Here is a 21,519-nt window from a genome sequence, read left to right as displayed (position 1 = left end):
CCCACTGACAGAGTTCAACCAACTGACAAATCAGAAACATGACTTATGGATACCCAGCCCAGTATCAAAAAGCAAAATATGAAACAGTGGGTTTGAAGCCAAGAGATGATAGTTTAATAATCAGCCCAATGAATCTAGGGCAAATTCTTTTCCTTTTTGAGACACAGTTTGTCAAATTAGAACACTAATGTCTATTACAAGAAGACGTGTTGGGAACTAGACAAAATGTATAAAAAGCACTTCACATAGTGCTTGACAAATAAAATGCATTATTTCACAATTAATGGTTTCTGCTCCTGATTCATCCTCCCAAGTACATCTGCCATCCCCAGTGCCTTCCTTAAACAACTACTCTGTAGAACTCCATGTGTGGCCTAATCTATTGCCAGAATATATCTCAGCAGGAAAAATCTATTTATAAGGCCTCAACCAACAGGGAGCTCTTTTAAGTTGGGGACCATATTTGGCTCTTAGATTTTCACTTCCACTCCTCTCTTTCAACCCGAAAATCTGGTCAAAAATATATATATATATGTATCACCTACATACTTCCTTGCCCTTGCCATCATCAATCCAATAGGCCAGCTTTCCATTAAGACACACTCAAGTTCTTTCAATCTACTTCAAGAATAGTTCTAGAAAGATTTCAAACTTGATCCAACATCCTTCACCCTAAAGAACAGTCTTAATTCAATACACTGTGCCCTTAAAGGATCGCGTGCCCAAAAAGCAAACACAGGAACCCACTACCATTTTTCTGATGTTCTCATCCCAGCAGCAGCATTCCAGACAACAGAGACCTTAAGACTAGGAAGGAGAGCTATTGAAGGTAGAGCAGTATCTGATACTTTATGGCACAATTTAGAGGCAAAATCCACCATGTCCATGAATGGCCCATAAAAACAAACATCCACATAAAAGCAAAATATAGCTCTTCTGCTACCTTGCCTGAAATCATGGGTTCTTAATAGTTCATTCCCTTCCTGATCCAAGGCTCATGTGGTTCTACCTTTATTAATTATAAGACCTTGTGAAATTTTCTTCAACCTCTAAGCCCCGCTTAATTAAAGTAGTATTCCTAACATTGTCTCACAGGTTTGTTGTAGGAATTAGATAAAACAAATCATGTTCAAGGCAAGACAGGAAACAGAGAGTAGTTGTTTAGTAGGTACAGTTTCAGTTTTGTAAGCTGAAAAAGTTTTGGAAATCTCTTGCACAGCAACGTAAATATATGAACTATACATTTAAAATAATTACAGTGGTAAATTTTATGTTCTGTATTTTTTATCACAATTTTTAAAAATGTTTATTTAATTAATGTATGAATAAAAAGTTCCTATCACATGCACAAGTGCACACACACAGAATACACATTCATCACTCATCACAATGCCTGGCACATCATAAGCACTCAAATATCTATAAGGTTCTGTTTCTTTCCCCTTTGAGCCTCCCAACAATCTCCTGACTTCATCCTCACCTGCATGAATTTCTAATTTCTCTCCCTCTGAACACTCTGTAGGCTTCATCACATTCTGTCCAGTGCTGTTCCTTAACAGCTAAGTGTGGGCATGCTTTTTCTTGCCAAGCAGATTGTCAGCTCCTACAGAGAAGGGACCATCTCTTATATTTCTTCTACATTCCCCTTCATGTCCAATGCAATCTTTGCATTAACTGTCAGCTGAGATTCTACTTCAAATGGGATGGACTTTCCCAGAGCCAGAATATTCCAGTTACACCTGACTGCTCTTGGGCTTCCACTCATCATCATCAATCAACATTTATTTATTGATCTGTTAGTTTATATTTGGGAATGGGGACAAGAGCAACGGACAGGGAAATAGGAAAAAAATAAAAAAATATATAAGGTATGATTATTGTCCTCAAAAGGCTTACAATCCATTTGCACAGACAAAGCAAACATAATGATGTTGGTAAAACTGCAAGGAAAAATGCTAAATGTCCACTGGGTATTAACATTTAATACAGGAATTCAGCAAGCCATGGGTACTTCAAGGGAAATTCAATAGGAGATCAGTGTTTCTAACTTAAGTACGACAGTATATATTCTTTAGAATTGAGATTCTTCAAGGGTTAAAAAGTGTATCTGCCTACTAACTCTAACTTTGAGATAAAATTATTATATATTTTCAGGATAATACCAATAACAACAACAGTTTTCATATACTCAAGCAGACTACATACTATCACTAATCCTAAAAGTGAGGGGTGCATCATCCCTATTAATAAACAGTTACTTGCCTATAGATGTAGAGATCATAAGTATTGAATTTGAACATATCTGTATAACTCCAAAGCATGAATTCTTCCCACTATACAACTCATTCATTCATCAAACATTTATTGAGAATTTACTCTGGAAAAGCATTATACTGAAAACACTAAACTGAATAAAATACGATTTCTTCCTTCAGGGGGCTCATGGCTTGATGAGAAGGCAGTTACATAAAAGATACCATCCACACAAAACATGCTGAGTCTAAGAACAGAGATATGCAAGAAGTTATGGAGCGTGTGGGAAGAAAACCTAATCCATCCTGGGAAATCCTGAAAGGTTTCCTGGAGGAGGAGAATTCTTTGTTAAGTCTTAAGGGATAAAATAAACAATAATACCTTACATTTGTATACTTACTAGGCAGAGACTATTATTAGCCCTAATTTACAGATGAGAAAATTAAAGCACAGAGAAGTGAGCAACTTGCCCAAGCTTCAGTACTTTATAAATAGGTGGTAGAAACAGGTTATGTATCTGTTCTCTCTTAATCTCTACAATATGCTGCGCATGAGTAGGAGTCTGCCAGAAAAGTGAAGAAGAGAAAGGCAAACGCAAGAAACTGCACTGGATAGCACAATATAAAAAGTATAATATGGCTGGACCAGGAAATAACAAGAGAGGAAATTAGAGAATTATGGGTCAGATCACAAAAGATCTTGTACTCAAGATAAGGATCTTGTACACATGCTAAGGATCTTAGAATTTATCCTATAAACTATGGGGGGATATTGAAGATTTATATGTTAATAAATTATTATGTCAGCTATTTGAAGGACGAATGTGAGTTAAGATTAATGGGAAAGGGATCCATTAGAAGACAGTTGTTGCTGTTGTAAAATAAATAAATAAATAACATGCATTTACCCTCCTAACAATTTTTAAGTGTTCAGTACACCAAGGGGACAGATTTAATATGCAGCAAAGAGAAGAAAACCTAAACTTGAATAGAGAGAGATGAAAAACTTGGAAATAAGACATGCCTAGATGGCAAAAGAGGCAGAACTTGGTGATGAATTGGATGTGCCTATCTCTCTACCCATGAGACTTTCTTGTTTTAAATAATCTGTCCAGGAAAATAGAAAACATAAATGTATATGTTTGTCATTTTGGATTTGGCTAGACATAGAGCTAGGCCCAGGAGCAATAAGAATGAATAAGACACGCTTCCCATCCCAGAAAGGCCTACAGTCTGGAGTGGAAGTAGAGAAGGACAAGTGCAATAAAGGATTATGTGGTTATAAAAAAAAATAGATACAACATTTACTAGGGATCCAAAGCTGAAGTGATTAGCCTTAACCAGGGGAGATCAGAGAAGGGTTGAAGGAGGATATGCCTCAAATTGAATCTGAACAGACACTTTCCAGTGGATTATGTATGACTTGAGGTGAATATTTCTCCAGTGCAGAGTAGCAGGGATACAGCAGAACAAATAGTTTCAATGTGAAGAAGGTAGGGGGAGGGACAAGATAAATATGTGGACTTCTGAAGGCAACAAAAGTAGAGCAGGAATTTATTAGCTGCTGGTTCCTCCATTAAAAACACCTAAGCACAGGAAGGAAATTGGGGTCACAGAAGGATGAAGGTGGGAGACAAGATAGTGATCTGCAATAAAACAAGAAGTGCTCTGGTTTTATAGCGCTCTCTGTGGCCACATCATCACACTCCACCTACCCCACCTGAGCTACAGAGTTGGTGCTCATTATGCTTAGAGAAGTGTATTAGTGTATTAGAAGTCTATTAATTCTACCCTAACCTCTAGCAATTCCTGTAAGTGTAGGATGTCATCTTGAGATACAGTTAGGGGTCTGTGCATCAGGCACTTCCCATTGCTCTTCTAAAGGATTTTAAATTACCTCATAATATCTTATGTTTGGAAGCTTCACTGCCTCAGTCACAAGTATTGATCTTTGTGAGCGAAAGTAACTTTTTTTGACCAATGTGTTCATACAGACATTTCTTTTTTCTGAATTGTAATGTCTAATGCCTAAAGGACAATATTATTTATAATCGAACTCTCAGACTTGAAAAAGAACACCTCTGTTTATCCTGTTAAATATACAACATCTATGCAAATATTTCTAAATTTAAGAATTTCCTGGAAATGTTTATTTATTCCCTTCCAAAGTCAAATTTCTTTCGCTGTCCCTATCAATTAAAAAAAAGGGAAATTCTGTTACTAAAACTGATCACAGACTTTCTAGATCATTAAATGTACTGTCTCCAATACAGCAGCACAGGCTATAAATCAAGTTCTTTGACACTGAATGATCTCAATATTCTTAATAAGGAGGCTTAAAAGTATTTCTCATTAAGAAAAATAAAATTATTTAGTAGAAAAAATATTTAATAATTATGTTAATTAGATAGTTATTATTTATTTAATAGATAGTTTTAGTTTTTAAATAGATTTATTTAATAGTTATTATATATTTAATAGTTATTTTAATTAGATGTACACATTAATCATGAAATTATGCAGAATAATTGCAGAGACATTTCTCTACCCATTGTAATGAAACTTGTAATAATAGAACACAAACAGGTAAGAGAAAATATGCAAGTCAGTATTATTTGGAGTAATTTTAAAATTATTTTGTAAAGATTGTATCTCCAAGGATAAAATAATAGGTTCTCATTATATGAAAATGACTTACTTGGAATGGGGAACCAAAATCTCTTATCTCTTGCCACCAGCCATGCCCCATCCAATTCCTACACCCAAAAGTATCAAAAGCTCTGATCACATGCCGGACTGAAAATAGACAGCGATAGAACTTTCACATATTCAATACCTGCAATAAAATAAACTGGGGTTATGACATCAGAAGACAGTGGGCTAAGAGCTAAAGTAAGTCCTGCCTTTTCACACATAATAGCATGTTTATTCATCCCACTGTACCTCCCTCATTGCCCAGACAGAAAATAAAGTGCCTGAAGTTTCAACTGGGAAAGGTGACTCACCCTAAAACTTTTTGAGAAGCTTATGAGGGTTTAACAATCCTTGTGGATTGCTACTTGTGTCTTAGGTGTGGGAGCAGTGGTCAAGAAGGAATGAGGCAAGAGAGTTTGATAAAATGGGAAATAAATGGTTCTACAGCAGTCATATATTAAAATGACAACGTATGTATCATAAACCTTTACACAAACATTTCAGCATATGGTGTATATATTCCAAGTAACATAAATGCAAAAGAAAAGGACTCTAGTACCATTCGACCAGCTTCAACACTGAAAAAATACAAATTAATGGAAGAGAAATTAATGATCTCATAAATGTTTCAAGAGTGAAAATACTGCTTTCTCCTCAACATAGAAAGAAACAATTTCTGGTAATAAATTCTACCAGATATTTTAGTGGTGGTGTTATTTCTATTACTTTTAAAATGTATTTTTAATTGTTCTACAGATTTCCTTAAGCATACAAAAAGAAATCAGAGACTCCACTTGTCATAGAAAACCTTCAAAATAGGCAATGCTATTTCCATTGCCAAAAGGATTTGAAATATATACCAGCATACCTTATAAGTCAACTGTTCCCTACAATGACTTCTCACCAAACTGAGATATTTTCACAAAGCAACAGGATTCAAAAGAAATACAAGCAGGACTGCTTTTGCAGTAAAGCATTATCTACGGAGAAACTCTCTCTGTGTCATGCAGGCTGATCGCTACTGGTAGCAATGATAACACTAATATAATGGCTGCACTCATTTAATGTTATTTAAGTACCTCCAAATGACATGTTGGAATAAGGCTTTTTTTTTTGTAAATTCTAATTAGATCTCCTTCCTTCTTTCCTTTCTCCCTCACACTCTTCCTTTCTCCATCTCTCCATCTTGTCTTTTCTTTTGCCCAATAGTAAAAAATGGGTGCTAGTAGGTCTACATGTACCTCAACCCCTACCTCAGGCTACAGAATACCAACAGATCATTACATAGAGCAAACCTATCACCTCTCCACCCCATTTACCCCCAGCAAGAAAAAAAATCTATTTCTTATATATCTCGGTGCCTACATCAAAAATTTAGGCAGGTCACCTTTGCTTGTCATCTTCCCACAACCAGTAACTTGCCAAAACCCAACATGCTTGCTAAAAGCCTCTCAAATATGTTCACTCCCCACAATTTCCCTGTGCCTTCAAAATCTAGATGCCCACAATCTCTTCCTTGTCTCCTCAGTGGTTTTCATGCCTCCATTACAGGCCCTTCAAGTTGCTCTCCACACTGCAGCTAGATTAATCAATCTAAAATGCAAACCTGGTCAAGATACTCATCTGCTTAAGTCATTTCAATGGCTCCCCATGTTCTAAGCATAGTCTTATATGCTCACAATACACATTTTTATAATCACACCTCTGTTGATCTCTTAACCTTCCTTCTCATTACTGACTCTTACAAATATTGCCCATGTTTTAGCTATCATGAACTACAGACAAGTTCTGAGGCTTTTGCAACCACTGCCCCTCTTACTAGAAAACCCTCCCTGCCTTTAACATGACCGATTCTCAATCAATTCAAAGTTTTTATCTCAAATGTTAGTTCCTCCAGGATACCTTCTATCCTACCTGCTTGAGGTTTCTACAGTGGGTGTTCACTTTTAGCTTCCCCCAAATGTCAGTATTTGTTGAAAAAAATGAAAAAAAATTCAAGTCACTTCATTGCACACCTGTTTTGACTGTAGCATGTGTGTATAAAGATCCAAGATAACTAACAATGAACGAAGTTCCTCAGCTTCGCACCCCACATTCAAATGTTTGGGCATACATACACCCAGACCATTTTAACTCTATACTATTCACGGTTGACAGAGACCCTGATATCATCAAGTCCAAGTTCTATAAATATAAAAATACATAAGTTTATATCTCTAGAAAACCGAGGCTTGAATTTGCTAGATCTCTCGTTTTATTAATATAAAAGTTAAGCTTTATTGTTCCAGGATCATCCCAGTGACACATAATTGTCTGAAAGCTGATCAACTGCTTCCTTCTCACAGTAGTTAGCAGCTGCCCCATTAACAAAGGATAGAGAATCACCCACCTCTAACACACTCAATGTTATACAAATCTAAACAGGTGTGATAACTAGAAGCAAATTCAATCAAAAGAAACTTTATCACTTTTTCAATGATTAACATGAAACCAGTTATCTAACAAAAAAAAATTAGACCGTATTTTAGAATGATAAAAAATTTTAGACGTCATTTGAGGTGACTCAAAACTTAGAAGTTCATAACATTAAAGCTTAATTCTGTGATACCCCAGCTGGCATCAAGATAAACTATCTGTCCAATTAACAAGAATCTCTTAGATAAGAAATCTAAGGTTCACTCTCAAACACAATATCTAAGCTTTAGCTTTGAGTGTGATGAGTACGGAAGGGGGTAATGTGTGAATATTCTCTGCTTGCCTGATGGTTCATAGGCAGCAAGGCTGGTAAGCACAGTTTCAATTAATCTTGCCAGTAGCAGAAGCTATAATCCACAAAGACTCACCTTCCAGGCCAAGCTGCTATTCTATATCCTGTATTCTTGAGTGCATAATACTGTGCTACCTTATCAAATGTGGTTGGTACTGGTCCTCTGGGTTAAAACATCCTTCCCCCAAGTGTCAGAAATACCATCTTTTGACAGCTCACAGTTGTGTCCCTCACAAAGAAATGTCCTTGGCCACAAGGAACTATCTCACTTAAGGTTAAGGCCCCTCCCAGGGGAGAGCCAACAGCCAATGGCCAATTCATACTTAGGAACAAAGGCTCCCCTGCTTCAATTTGGAACACCTCTAAAGGGACATCCCAGCTCCAAAGCTCCCTACAATCTCGACCAATGCCTCCGCTGTTCTGCAGGTCAGCTTCTCCCTCTTCTCAATCCTACTTTTCTCATTTCCTTACAGGTACACTGCTAGAGACCACTTCTCAAAAAATCTTCTACATGCAACTCTTCATCTCAGAATCGATTTCTAAGGCAACCCAATCTAACTCAAGTCAATAACTATGTAATGCAAATATAGCAGTATACAGCAAAATTGCTGACTTCATCTAGAACTTAATCTATCCCAGCTAACTCCAGTTCCCTTTTTTTTTAATTTAAATTTTAGTTAACATATAGTGCAATATTGGTTTCTGGAGTAGAATTGAATGATTCATCACCTACATACAAACCCAGTGCTCATCACAAGTACCCTCTTTAATATCCACCACCCATCTAGCCCATCCCCCACTCACTTCCCTCCATCAACTCTCAGTTTATTCTCTATCATTAAGAGTCACTCATGGTTTCTTTTGCTCGTTTTTTTCTTTTCCCTCTTCCTATATGTTTACCTGTTTTCTTTCTTAAATTACAAATGAGTGAGATCATATGGTATATGTCCTTCTCTGACTGACTTAAATTTAACTTAGCATAATATACTCTAGCTCCATTCACGTCATTGCAAATGGCAAGATTTCATTCTTTTTGATGGCTGAAGAATACTCCATTGTGTGTGTGTGTGTGTGTGTGTGTGTGTGTGTGTGTGTCTGTGTGTGTGGACATTTAGGCTCTCTAAATATTTTGGCTGTTTTTGATAATGCTACTATAAACATCAGGGTGCATGTACTCCTTAGAATCTGTATTTTTGTATCCCTTGGATAAATACCTAGCAGTGAAGTTGCTGGATCATAGGGTAGTTCTGTTTTTAAATTTTTGAGGAACCTCCATACTGTTCTCCAGAGTGGCTGCACCAGTTTGCATTCCCACCAACAGGGCAAGTAGGTTCCCCTTTCTCTACATCCTCACCAACACCTCTTATTTCTTGTGTTGTTAATTTTAGCCATTCTGCTGGGTATGAGGTGGAATTTCATCGTGCTTTTGATTTGTATTTTCCTGACAGTGGCTGATCTTGGGCATCTTTTCCTGCTTTTGTTAGCCATCTGGATGTCTTCTTTGGAAAAGTGTCTATTTATGTCTTCTGCCCATTTCTTATCCGGTTCCCTTTTAACTGAAACAAAACTGAGGAACTCATTGGTATTAAAAATTACCTGATTTCTACCTTTTATCCTGAACAATTTTCAATGTTTGGCAAAAGTTGTTGGATAATTTTATCATCACCCAATTATATGAGGGGTAATATTCTAGATAAAATTGTAACTGAAAGGGCACAAACAGAAAAGGAGAATAAAAATGATTTGACCACAGCAGATCACTATGTTCTTAAAGATATGGGAAATGTATTTTGTTGGACTTATAAAGACTCAGGTCTTTTCTGATAAAAAAAAAATATATAATATATATATATATATATATATACACGCACACACACACATATATATATAAAGAGAATAGCATTTACTCCTCATGTGCTTAATCTTTTAAAATCTTTTGAAATGAATGAAAGGTTGCCATTGAATCACTGATTCTTTTACCCTATCCACTTCTACCAGCTAATAGGATCCAACAGTACATTAAAAGGATTATTCACCAGGACCAAGTGGGATTTATTCCTGGGCTGCAAGGGCAGTTCAACATCCGCAAATCAATCAATGTGATACACCACATTAATAAAAGAAAGGATAAGAACCATATGATCCTCTCAATAGATTCAGGAAAAGCATTTGACAAAATACAGCATCTTTTCTCGATAAAATTTCTGCACCACATAGGGATAGAGGAAACACACCTCAATATCACTCCTCAATCCAAATGATACGAAAAGGATTCTAAGCTTGGAGGTCTTTGTATTTTTGAGTTTTGTTGTCGTTGTTTTGGTACTACCATTTTGAGGAGTAGAAATTAAATCAGTAGTCCATCTAATGGCAGTCACATTTGTCTCAAACTTAAGCTTCTCTTCCAAAGCATATAGACAAGAAAACTGCTAAATAGATCAGGGTACAATAGCAAACAAATGCATATGTGCCATCTCTTTAAGAAAACGTAACTTTTATATATAGGCAGAGGTTGTCACATAGTAAAGGCAACTTGCCCACAAAATTGAACCTTCTGTTTAAGTAGAAATTTCTGTCAAGTACAGAAAAATGACTAACTTGACAGTAGCTTTCTATAACGGAATGACAGTGCCCTGCTCTTGTTAAGGAAAGGAACAGATGCAAATAGGGGCAAGAGACCCATTCCTTTCATGTTTTCTGGAAAAAATAAAATGACATGTCCTTCCCTTTCACTTCCAGTGAATCAAATCTAGACCAGTGTCTCCAAATTTTTACACTGTACACCATTATGGGTATGAATATTTTGAACATTCACATATATACATAAATTATATAAATTATATCCATGTATTACTGTAATAGTAGATACATTTCAAAACATACAATAATAGAAATGTTCTAAAAAAATAAATTTAAACTTTAACTTTGGTTTGTTAATTAATGGCCCAAAATTTTTTCTTAATATTCTTATTAATAATTTTAAAGTGTACATTATTTCTTTTGATCTTTGCTTAACATTTATTGATGCTGTGATTCAAAAGTCTAGTTCTAAATTCAATTATGGTTGTCATAAGCTAAGAAAGAAAATGCTGCTCAAAGATAAATAAATTCAAAAAGATGAAGCACATTATTAGCGCCTTTATTAAATCATGACATTCATTTTACAATCCTTTGAGTGATTAGTAGTATATTCAAGCCACGGTTTTTTGGTAAGAATCTTTGAAGTTAAATTGAGCTAAAATTGGGTAGTACTATACGTTTATGCACTTAGCCAGACATACAAACACTAAAATAAGCTCTTGTATGTTGAAAATGAACTAATAAATATGGGCACTATGGTTGACTACCATTCTTCCCTAAAATAGTCAGGGGCTCTTCAGAGCACATGACTGTTTGACATGTGGGCAGTATAGGGCACCAGTGTAAAACCACATGGTAAATATTAGTAAATTTGTATTGCTTATTATCTAGGAGAAAATAATTATAAAAATATTTTGAGTATCTTCTTATCAAACTCCCTGGTAGTCCAGGTAGAAAATCTCCAACCTAAACAACAGATTCCAGGGAATTGCTTAGAAAAGAAGATACCACAAATTTAACCTGTATCTTTTTTCACGTTTTGCTTCCCTGAGTAGCTAAGGACATAGGCAGTATAATAAACAGTATCAACATGTTTCCAGTTCTATACACTGCACATATTTTGGTATCCACATGTTCAAAAGTCAAAAAAGGCTTTTATGTTCAATGTTTAAGGGATTAACTCATTCAGAAATTAAATAAAAATAGTTAATTTCCCAGAAGAGGACAGTATGAAATTTAGAACAATTAAGAAATAAGAAAACTTACTTTGGTCTAAGGTTTAAACATCCAAAAATGTACAGTACAATGACTTGACATTCACAAGTCTATTAGATCATTCTGATTGACAGCAGGAAGCATTCTGCAGGTTTTCCAAAATGAGTCCATTTTCAGGACACATCACAAAAACTTGATTAAGTTTCTATCTTGATCCCCAGATCAAGCCTTTTGTTAGTCTTTTGTTAGTCTAAATAAAATAAGCCTTTTGTTAGTCTAAATAAAATACACAGAACCCATTTTTTTATCTGTTCACTTTAGACTACATGATCATTTACAAAATAGAATCAAACCGGCTGATGACAAAACACGAACAATATTAACAATACGTAATGTATATCTATGTACTATAAATGTTAACAAATTATTAACAACGGCTTCCTTTTCAGAAACAGAAAAACAGTCCATTTTTTCCTTCCAATTTGAAAGAAAGAAAGAAATACTATGAATAATGCTTTCAGAAAGATAAATAGCAGTGTCTCAGAGACTTGAAACAAACCTGTGTAATAAGCACCAGACAACTAGCATAAGACTTGGTGGTCATGGGAGGAGGAGATAAGAGAATCAGAGAATGTCAAGTTCAAAGAAAACCTTCAAGGACATCCACTAAGCCAAACGTCCTTTTGAAGTCTGAATCCTCTCTACAACATCATGCCAAGTATTCATTAAGCCAACCTATTCTGATCAAGAGTTCACTGCTCACCAAGGTAGCCAATTCCCTCTTAGAACATTAGAAAGCTTTTCCTTATATTCTGCTAAAACATGTCTCTGTATCACTTTCACCTACTGACCATCCTGCACAAGTCCAGTTCTTTTCTTTTAGTACCTCTCCTATGGAATGAATATTCAAAAATGTAATCAGTCTCACTGAGTCTTCTCATTTATATCCCGTAATCTTTCAACTATGTTCTTCGACTAACAATTCTAGTTTTGTCACAGTCCTGGTTAACATCCAGTTTGTTAAGGTTTCTCCGAAAATGGAGAATTCAAGATGCCTGGGTGGCTCAGTCAGTTAAGTATCTGCCTTCAGCTCAAGTCATGATCCCAGGGTCCCGGGATAGAGGCCCACATTGGGCTCCTTGCTCAGCGGGGAGCCTGCTTCTCCCTCTGCCTGTCACTCCCCCTGCATGTGCTCTGTCTGTCTGTCTCTCTGACAAATAAATAAATAAAATCTGAAAGAAAGAAAGAAAGAAAGAAAGAAAGAAAGAAAGAAAGAAAGAAAGAAAATGGAGAATCCATAAAAGAACATCATATTGCTAGGTATGGCCTAAACGGGAAAGAGCAAAGCAGAACGCATCTTCTTCATTCTAGGTACTACACATCTATTCATGCAATCCAAGATTACCCTCAGTTTTTATGGCTACTACACATCTATTCCTGCAATCCAAGATTACCCTCAGTTTTTATGGCTATGTCACACATGTTGATTCAAACTGGGCTTTATGTTGACTAAACCTATAAAGTCTTAGTTGTTAATTTACTTAATATATATTTATGGACTGCTGCTACAAGAATATTATTCAGGACAGTAAGAAAAATCAGTGAGATATAACTGAAACACGTTAAGACCATGGCCCAATCCCCAGTTTATCCAGATGTTATCTGTGTAGCAAAAGTACTTGTTAGAGCTACTCAATTTTCATAACAGAATAACTATCTTGCTTGCTGGTCTCTGTTCCAAAGCATATGGATGGGCCTTCAGCCAGCAATTTAGAATACCAGCACTCCAGGTTATCTAGCTCCCTTCCAAGTACCTACTGAGAGAAGAAATGTTTAGAGAAAATAGGTCCAAGGCCCTATGAACTCAATTCTTGGTTAATGTTGAACCACCAGAAAGCTACATATTAGCAATCCACCACACAACACCCTTCTGATCACGTTCAGTGAGGTGCATTTAATACTTTGTCCTAATCTTTAACAGAAGATTGTTGTTAAGATGTAACCATGTGAAACTCACAACTGCACGGTTATGTTTTAATACTGAGGATATTGTCCATTTTATATCTCACAGTCCCTTTCACTCTTTGTTTTTCTGAGGAATGAGATATTTCTACATTTCTAAAGGTAGAAATCATCTAAATGGTTTTATACATTTATAAAATAGGTTTTCGAGAAAGATAAGTCTATAAGAAATGAGGAAAAATGCTACTTGATATATGTACAAGAGACAAGAAATATCTGTATTTTCTGTTTCATCAATAACTGAAAAGGGGTCCATGAGAGTAAGACAGATAATTCTAACTGGGTCTTATTAAATATTTATTGTTAATTAAGTTAAAGATCATTATTCATTTGTCCTTATGTTCCCTCTTCCCAAATAATCAATCTCAGTAACTTATTTTCCCCAATGAAAAAGGTTCTAAGATCAGATGATCCTAAAAACTATCTGGGGAACTTGTTTTAGAAATTTGTATTTTTGTATAAACTCCCTATGTAATTGGGAAGTGGACCACAGAACACATTTTGAGAACACTCTTCCAGGACCAATTTTTGGATCATTTTAATTAACTCTGCCACTCATCCCTGGGCTCTCTGCTGTCTCTCTAGATCCCTTTTAAAGCCTGGTGACCAAAGGTAGGTAAAATATTCTTACCAAGGGTCCTACTAAATAAAGCACAGCAGATAAAAGGATTATGTCCCTGCTCTTATACAGCACACTACATTCTCTTTCATACATCCTAGTGTTGATAGGCATGCTCACAAAAGCAGGGCTTCACCATGACTGTCAGATTGAGGTCAGCTACTTAATTTGACTCCCCTGAGAAATAAGAGCTTAAAATGCATGAAAACAGGTCCATATCACAATCAAATGAAACTGTGAATAGCATTGTAGGGGACTTTTTCCTCAACTAAACCAGCTGCAATCATTTTTTTTAAATAACTTATTCTACTTTTAAAATAAAGAATTTTCCCTGGAAGAGAAAAATCTGCCAACCTTTGAATAAAATCTTTCTTCCAGAAAGTAAGATTATTTTGTGATAATTTTTTATGAAGAATTTTAATTCTAATAATACCATTTTTAGAATATCTACAGAAAAGTACCCTGTTGGCATAATGGACTCAGAGAATAGATTTATAAACAATCAAAATATTATAGGCAAGAGTAAAGAAACTTTATTGTTGCTCTCCAGCTCACCATTTCATAGATACATAAATCATTCCACGACACAGCAACTGATGTTATACCATAAAGCTCTCTACCTGGACCATGTATACGATTTAGCAAAACAAATAGGTTTAAAAACTAAAAGTGACCAATCACAATATGTCAACTGAAAATTCACAATAAATGTCTACATAAAAGGTTCAGGTACTCGTTCAAGTTTCCAAGCTCAGTTTAAAGTCACCACTTTCCAGCTATTGCTTACTATAAAAATTCCAGCCCTATATATTCTATCATGTATAAATTGACTCTAGATAAAAGGCATTTTCAAATGAACAAGCCAAGATATCCAAACAAGAAATTCAGGGTCTGAAAAATGAGTGATTTACTCAGAAAATTGCCAGATATAAATTTTATAACTCTTTAGATTCAAGGGAAATCAAGCTAATACGACCAATTGGGGCATGATTCATTCTCCTATGCTATTTGCATTTTATATCTGGTATTTTTTAATTTTATAAAGTTTATGCTGTTTCCATAGTTACCAGATCTTAATCATAATGAACACCTGGCCTGTAAGAGGAATTAATATTTCCTTATGAACTGCATTTACTAAATTAATAACTTCTCTATACTTTGACAGTGACTAGTTTAAGTTTCTGATGTGTAAGCAAAGATTTTCAAAAGGTTCTTTCCACTCTCTTTTCTTTCTTTTTGAGATTTGCCAACGCATCACAATCTATATTCTCTGACATGTCATATCTGTACCTAAGTGTACTTTTCAGCCTGGGTTAGACATACTTTAACAAAAAAATTTAAATATTTAAATATTTATTAAAACTAAGTCAAAATCCATTGACAAATTAGGCGAATACTGGTACTCACTCATTCACCAAACTAGGGCCTAGAGAAAAGTATACAAATGCCAACAACTCCTCAATGACTCATCACGGTTAGGTTTCCTAAGCAACACTAGAGCACCTTATTTCAAAGAAAATTAAAATGGCATTTGATCCTGTGGACATTTTCCATATAAAAGCATATAGGTTTGTACATCAACTATACTTTTTTTTAATAATTTTTATTTTGTTATATTAGTCACCATACAGTACATCCCCAGTTTTTGATGCAATGTTCCATGATTCATTATTTGCGTATAACACCCAGTGCACCACGCAATATGTGCCCTCCTTAATACTCATCACCGGCCTATCCCAAACCCCCATCTGCCTCCCCTCTGGAGCCCTCAGTTTGTTTCCCAGAGTCCACAGTCTCTCATGGTTCATTCCCCCTTCTGTTTACCCCCCCTTCATTCTTCCCTTCCTTCTCCTTTAATTACAAATTTTTAAGGGGTACCTGGGTGGCTCAGTCGGTTAAGTGTCTGACTCTTGATTTCAGCTCAGGTCAAGATCTCAGATTGTGAGATGGATCCACGCCCAGAGCAGAGCGTGCTTAAGATTCTCTCTCTCCCTCTCCCCCACTCCCCTTTCTCTCTCTCTACTCTCTCTCCCCCCTCACTCCCCGCCCGTATAAAAAAATGTTTTTAAGGGGCGCCTGGGTGGCACAGCAGTTAAGCATCTGCCTTCAGCTCAGGGCATGATCGCGGCGTTCTGGGATCGAGCCCCACATCAGGCTCTTCCGCTATGGGCCTGCTTCTTCCTCTCCCACTCCCCCTGCTTGTGTTCCCTCTCTCACTGGCTGTCTCTATCTCTGTCAAATAAATAAATAAAATCTTTAAAAAAAATGTTTTTAAGCACATGAGCAATGATTAATATTACAGACTTTGTCAGATTTCCTAAGTCCATATCCTGACTCTACCACTCACTAGTTACATAACCTTGGATAAATTACTTAACTATGTCTCAGTTTCCTTATCTGTAACAGGGTATAATAATATCTGCTTCAAAGAATTATTTTAAGGAGTAAAATATTCTAATATTTTAAGAAGTTAGGTAAATTGTACAAACTCACAGAAAGTGGAAAGATAAATTTGGGGCCATCCAATGGCATCTCCAAAGACAATGTTCTTAATCGATCCATTACCATGGTGAGTAAAATGCTATATAACCTTACAACTCTTCAAAACTATAAATCTGTCTCATCCAAGAATTCTTAATCTACTCCTGGAAGCCTAGCAGTGTAGGTAAAATTTGAATCTGCCAGTACCTGTTGGGGTTCCTCTATTTCCCTGGACACCACAGACATGCGTATGTAAGTGATTCCCACAGATTACAGAGGTTCACTGGTGGAACTGAGGGCCACATCGGTAATAGGCTCTAGATGGTGCCTGGAACCCTGTCAACAATGACATCTGCTGCTTGCCCGTATACCTCTATAAGACGCTGGCACCAGTTTAGCCTCAGCAGGTGTTTTTTCTGCAACAGCTAAATAGCCCTGGAAAGTACAGCTTACCCCAACCTGTTAGCCTAATGATTGGTTAGCTCTAATGTAATGATCCCAGTGATAAATGCCCTATTATTGATGGGAAATACTGACCAGCTCTGGGTTGGTCCTTTTTAACTGTGAAGCTCAAAAAAAATACCTCTACTCACCTGGCTTGGCTCAATTACTAATGAGAAAAATCTGGATTTTTATGAATTCCCTGACACACACACTGCAAAATCCTGATGTCAGCCCATCCTGCTTCTTCTGATGGATCCCAGAAGTGCCTTCATTTGGGGCCTAGCAATGACTCACTTCTAATCCTTATAAGCAGAAACACTTTTCCGTTCTTCTCTAAAACCATTAAAACCATTTCTTGGTAACCATAGACAGTAAATTTTGCCCTCCACCGCTCAGATAAGTGACTAAAATAATGTTCCTTGTCACTGAACATTACTGGCTACCAGTGATCTCCATTTTAGTGAAGGATGTAGGCTTTGCTTCTCTTGAACTAAAAGACTAAATTCTGGATTTGATAAGCCTACAGGGGTTATCAATGCTAGAGGAATATATAGAAGCCTGAAGGAGCATTCAGAAAGCTTGAGGGAGAAAATGGAATGTGGCAATGCTTCAGAAGAATTGTGGTTCATGTGGCTTTCAAATATGTTCACAAGGAGAACTTGCTGCTGGCAGATGCTGGGCACAGAAGAGGCTCCCCATCTCTCTAGCACTGTTAAAGAAATTATGGTCTCTTCTAGAAGAGGAACTACATACACACAACATAGGAGTTATTGCCCTGGTCTATGATCTAGACAAAATATCTAAGTCTGAATTATAGCTAGATAATAATAATTCATTAGGATGGTTTTTAGGCATGTAAAAAATCAAAAAGTAGGTTCAGATCAAAGGAGTGGAAGACATTATTATGTTTATTGAATTCCAGAAATTAATCCTTGTCTCTACATCATTTAATACTAGTAACCCGTGGGTTTACATTTCCAATTACAGTGTACCTGATAAACTCATGAAAACCATTTATATGACCCTTGATAAACTTTAAAGAGAAAGAATCATGATTTTTGGTGAGTTATTAGACAAAATAGAGAGCTCTTTCATCTGTGCAGTATGAGCAAATGAGTTTTAAGTAAGGGTTACAAGAAGAATATTTGTCCTCTTCAGACAGTCGACCTTACTGAAGCCAAGAGGGTAAGGTAAAAATCTTGGTATCATGTTCAACCACCATATGAAGTACCATTTCTAAGCCATAATATAAAAGAATTTCTATCTGTCCTACAAGATCTGCAATAAATTATCCCATAACAATCTATCAAAAGTAATACATTCCCCTGAGTCCAGAGTCTCAATTATTATAATTCCCTCTAAGCAAAGCTTCTAATACTGCCTTTCACTTTGCTGCAATTTAAGGGAAAAGAAGTACAGAGTTACAGATTAGCTATTGTAACTAGAAACAGAATTCAAAAGGAATTAAGAGTGTTTGCTTGTTTGTTGGGTTTGGTGAGGTTATCCTAGAGATCATTCCAGCCAAATGATTTCCTGAGGCTATTCACCCATATCTAGGCCCTCTCAACCATTTTTTCAAAACTTTCTGGACCCAATATAATGAATTAGTGATGTAACACCAGCTAGGTGGAGAATATGTTTTAAACATAATTATAACCCCCAAAAGGTATGAAATAGTTAAATAGAAAATGCCATCAAGGCAACAACTGGATGGTTTTTTATCACAACTACCACAGATTTATTAGAGTAATAGGAGAATGTTTCTGGTCAGCCCTCAACCCAAAGCCTAGGGGGCCTAAAATGTGCGTGCATCCAAAGGTTCCACAAGCATTTGCTATTTACTATGCAGAAGAGCACATTCACAATGGAGAGAAGCCACATCCTAGAGACCTCATTATTTCGTTGATTTGATTAATAGCAAAGTGTAATAAATTAAATAGTTAATATCCAATGAGAGCTTACGACGTGCCAGTTACTAATTCCAGAAATTAATTCATTTAATCCTCCTACTATACATAACAAGTGGATACTACTGTACTCAATTTTATACATAAATAAGCTGAGTCTTAGAAAGGTTTGGTATTGTCATATAGCTAGTGAGCAGCAGAAGTAGAATTCTAACCAAGCAGTCTGACTCACAAACCCTAACTTTTAACCACTAACCAGAGATATAGAATTACAATTAAAGGGGGAATTGAGGAGTATTGATCTCTGGTCACTTTTTCGGTCACTTTAAAAACATTCATTTAATCTTCTCACAACATATTTTGTAAAAGGAAACTGAGCCTCAGAGAGTAAATAAATACCCAAATCCACAAAGCCACCAAGGAAAAAAACTAATATTCCTTATACTATATCACACTAGCTCTCTGCAGCTTAAAGACTAAGCTGAGTGGCAGATATAAAAGCAGAAATCTTATTTCAATCTACATATCAGTGCTGTTTTAAGAAAGTGACCAGTGGAACCTGTCCGGTAGAGATGCTGACAGGAAAAAGAAAAGAATCTGTAAATAACACAAAACATAAAACCAGCATATTTAAAGGAAAAGGATCTAAATCATTAAGACACTGCAGTGTTGGGGTGTTTGTATCTATGTTTGTGTGTGTATATACATGTACACACGTGTGTGAACTCTTTGCTGCTTGGTTTCATTCCATTCTCAACTACACCCTTCATTTTGTTCATGAAATCTGGAGTGGTTCTCAAGTAGGGACAGTATCCACAACCAAAGAGTGTTTAGCGATGTGTGAGGGCAGCTGGTTGTCCTCCATGACTAGGGGATCCTACTGGCATCTAGTGGGCATGGGCTAGGGATGCTAAACATCCTACAGTATTGTGTCTGCACAACAAAGCACTGTCTCACCAAAAATGCCAGTATTGTTCATCCAACATTAAGAAGTATTTAAAGGAAACCTTTCAAGTATTGTTAAGGAAAAAATACATTATCCAGGTAGACTTAATCAACATTTGTTTTCAAAAATCCTGATGCTTCAGGAGGACAGAGGAAGTAGGTAGGGACCATTATAGACAGGTTCCTGAACAAAGTACATTCTTGTTTTAGATGAATTATATCTTATATGTACATAAATTCTTGTAATACTATGGGGAAATATGTAAGACCAAATTTTGAATGAAGACTCGGGGTGCCTGGGTGGCTCAGTCGTTAAGCATCTGCCTTCGGCTCAGGGCGTGATCCCAGAGTCCTGGAATCGAACCCCACATCAGGCTCCTCCACTGGGAGCCTGCTTCTTCCTCTCCCACTCCCCCTGCCTGTGTCCCCTCTCTTGCTGGCTATTTCTCTCTCTCTCTCTGTCAAATAAATAAATAAAATCCTTAAAAAAAAAAAAAAAGACTCAAGGTAAGCTCAGTCTAGATCATCAAATATCTTCATACTTTAGTTCAAAAGCCGACTTCCCACATATAAGGTAATTTCTACCATGAACAGTATAAAGGTAAGTAAATATTAATCAAATTGTAGTCTTATACTAATATTCATTCATTCACAAAATACCTTCTAAGTATCTATCATGTGAGACACCGTACCAGTAGCTAAGAACTCCCTATGAATAAGACAGGAATATTTCCTACCCTTTGTGGAATTTTTACTTTACTGTATTTGTTCACCTACTACACATATAAATAAATACATACATAATATAATTTCAGTTAGTGATAGGCACTATGAAGAAAAAATAAGGCAAGAAAGTGGATAAACAGCAATGGGAGAGAGCGCCTTCATGAGGTGCTCAGGGAAGAAGGTGACATTTTAGCAGAACCTTGAGAAAATAGCCATTAAAAAGTCGGTGGGAAAGTATTACTGGCAGAGACAACAGCAAGGGCAGATTCAATAGGAAACAACAAAATTTGAATGTTTAAGAAAGAGCAAACAGGTGAATGTGATTGGAATGGACTAAGCATGAGTGAGTGACGGATTGACATTAGAGAAGCCGAGAGGCCAGAACGTATAGAGCTTTGTGAGTCTAAATAAAGAGTCTGGACTTCACCTTAATGTGTTGGAACTGAAGAGTTTTAAGCAAAGGAATAAGTGATTAATTTTTTTAATCACTAGGGTAATAAGAAAAAACTGATAACTAGGATGCCATACAACCTGGATACTAGGATTGGGATAAGGCACACAAAAGCATATATACCAATACCTGTGTTAAATTGCCTGAGTGAGGTGAGTACTAGTTAGAGAAAGCTAACCAACTTTATTTTAAAACTACCTGGGCCCAAAACACTCCTGCACAAACTTCTGCCACTCTATTTCGGATGATTCAGGTCACTAATTGACATCTTAATATTCTAAAGAAAAAGCATTTTACAATCCACAGACTCTTCAAACTTCAAACCATTATCTTCAATGTTGACAAAGTTAGAAACAAGCCTGTAATAACACTACTTTAAAGCAGTCTCTGCTGACTTTAGCTAACTGAAATAAACA

This window comes from Ailuropoda melanoleuca, chromosome 1 (genome assembly GCF_002007445.2).
Source record: "Ailuropoda melanoleuca isolate Jingjing chromosome 1, ASM200744v2, whole genome shotgun sequence".
NCBI classification, from domain to species: Eukaryota; Metazoa; Chordata; class Mammalia; order Carnivora; family Ursidae; genus Ailuropoda; species Ailuropoda melanoleuca.
The sequence above is the reverse complement of the archived record's forward strand: the minus strand, read 5'-3'. Positions refer to the sequence as shown.